The 2,706-nt window shown below is 50.2% G+C and overlaps 1 pseudogene across 1 annotated transcript; it reads left to right on the forward strand.

Annotated features, from left to right (window-relative positions):
* The first annotated feature begins 2,071 nt into the window (after positions 1–2,071).
* Positions 2,072–2,706, forward strand: LOC306660205 (dynein light chain 1, cytoplasmic-like; annotated as a pseudogene). Its single transcript has one exon. The product of its transcript is annotated as a dynein light chain 1, cytoplasmic-like (transcript).

Consider the following 2,706-nt stretch of genomic DNA (forward strand, 5'->3'; position numbering starts at 1 on the left):
CTAAGCCAACAATGCTGTGCCACCTATGGAAGCCAGCCTAGGTGGAGACATTTAGGGGAAGCAGGTTGGGTTGGACATGGCAGGGCCAGAAGTCCAGAGTTTGCTTTGGCTAAGTTAAGTCTGAACTGCTTATCTGATCTCCAAGTGAAGATGACAAACAGGCAGTTGGACATGAGTCTGGAGCTCAGGGACAGGTCAGAGCCCATGATAAAGGTTTGTATGTCATTGGCAAATAGATGATATTCAAAAGACTGGACAAGGTCACCTGTGAAGAGGACACAGAGGAGAGAAGGGGGATCAGGGTTCCCTGAGAATATGCTCACATTGGGGAAGAGTTGAAGGGAAGTAGCAACCTGGGGAGAGAACGTCCTGGTCTGGCCCCTAGTTCAGACCTAGGGTACAATACAGCAGACAAAACCACAGAAAATGAGTGGCCTGTAAGTTTTCTCAGAGATCCTTGGCAAAGGGACCCTGGTAAGAGACCTATTTTCCTGAGGTCTTGCAAGTTGAGGGTTCAGATGGTGACTGCTTGCACATTAGAAGGAAGTGTGGCCTGCAGGCTAGAGAACCAGGAGGACATCTGGGTCACCCCTGTTTTCATGGGTTAGCTGCTCCTGCCTCTCATGAGCCTCTGAGGACTGGGACTCTGCCTTTGTACCCAGTGCCCAGCTTGGAATAGCTGTGACCTGAAGGAGGAAATAGAATGAATGTCTACAGACCTTGGAGGCCAGCTGAATAAGGCAGTCTATAAATCAAAAGGAAAGGAGACACTAAGAAACTAGGACCGGGTGACTTCCGGAATCTCAGCTAGGTGTCCATTTTGGGGGATGGAAGACTGGTGTGGTTTGCCCCTTCCCCGAGTGAGAGTATTTCTGCTGTTCTCCCTGAGACTGATTAGAACCCCACCATCCCCAAGCAGGTTCACAATATAGACAGGGAACCATATGGAAAGGGATTTCTCAGAAGACCCCTAGAAAGGAAGGTGCTGGCTTCTACCCCCCTGAGCCCCCATAGTGGATCCCTGGGGTGGTGCAGGTGGTGGCAGAAGATCAGCATCTGCAGCCAGCAGAGGAAGGATCTCAAGCAGGTGTGCTGGGTGGTGGTGGGTGGTCTGGGTTAGGAAGGGGTGGAGTTTCTGCATCCCCCCAAAGCTGGCCTGGGGTTTGGATTCAGCCTGGTGTTCCCTTGGGAGGTGTGACCATCACCAGCCATAACATGTAGAAGCAGATGGCTGTTTAGGAGAGAGGGGAAAGCTGAGAGAGCGAGCGAGCGAGGGTCAAACCTGCTGGAGTGTCTCTGATGGGTCCTCTCTCTGGCTCTAGGCCTCTCCTAGGCCCTGCTGATATAGGCTTCCTTCAGATATCCCCACAGCTTCCCAACAAGTTCTGCTTGTGCAATCCAAGTTTATTTTTGTTTCAGGAGACAAAACAGAAAGAAACTCACTCAGAAAACTCAGCTCAGCCTGCTCTTGGCCTGGGCACTTTTGCTTCCCCAGAGGGCTGACGTTGCTGACTCTGCAGCTCTGGGGCAAGTTCTTTTCTAGAAGTTCTGCCCAGCTGCCCAGGAGTACTTCCATTTGTTCTGCAAATCCATGAATATTTCTTCATTCGTTGGCTCTTGTTTGGACTCCTCCATCTCTCCTTAGGATGTCTGAAATATCAGGAAAAAGGGGCATCTTTTGCTCAAGGCTTGTCTGACAATGGCTCCTGAAAACCCCAAAGCCACCAAGGCCATAGCAATGAAGGATCTGGTAGTGAAACCCCAATTGGCCCCTGGAAACCTAAATGGGGATGTAATAACCAAGACGTTTGCTCCTTCTGCGGAGGAGGAAACTAACTACCCTGAGGCCCATGGCAGGTCCCTGGGCCTCCTTGGGCAGCAGTTCGTCATTTGGAGAATTGGGGGAGGGGTGGGACACATACACACAAAAGCTGGGTCATTAGGATTAAAAGAGGACATAGTATGGTGCGTAGTATGTTCTCAACAAATGATAGTTCTTTTTATGAGAGAAGGAATTCGGGGGAAGTGAAGAAAGGGTGGTTTCTGGGAGCACTAGGCGGCGGCAGCTGGCGTGGGGCTGCTTAGATGCGCCGCGGCTTTGGTGGCGAGAGCAACTCCCTCTGGGCTTGAGCTGCGCCAGCACCTCCCTCAGGAGCCCGTTGCAGTCGCCCAGCCACTGCCCCACGGTAACCAGGTGCGACCGGAAGGCGCTGATAAAAAATGAGGGCATGTCAGAAGAGATGCAGCAGGATTCGGTGGAGTGCGCTACTCAGGCGTTGGAGAAATATAACACAGAAAAGGATATTGCGGCCCACACCGAGAAGGAGTTTGACAAGAAGTACAACCCCCATCTGGCACTGCATTGGGGGGAGGACCTTCGGCGGTTATATGACACACCACACCAAACACTTCATCTACTTCTACCTGGGCCAGGTAGCCATTCTTCTGTTCAAATCTGGTTCAAAGCATAGACTGTGCCGCACACCCAGTGATCCATCCAAAAATAAAATAAGGACTGCAGCCTAAATTCCAAATACCAGAGACTGAAATCTTTAGCCTTGCTAAGGGAACAGCTTGATCTTTGAACATTTATTGTGTTTTACAGGGAATTCTCTGTACTAGTTTGTTGTGGTTATAAAACAATTAGCAAAACAGCTTACGTTTGTATTTATTTTCTATTTCATACTTCTGTGCCCCATGTTTCTT

The sequence above is a fragment of the Sciurus vulgaris genome, assembly GCF_902686455.1.
Source record: "Sciurus vulgaris genome assembly, chromosome: 1".
Taxonomy (NCBI): Eukaryota; Metazoa; Chordata; class Mammalia; order Rodentia; family Sciuridae; genus Sciurus; species Sciurus vulgaris.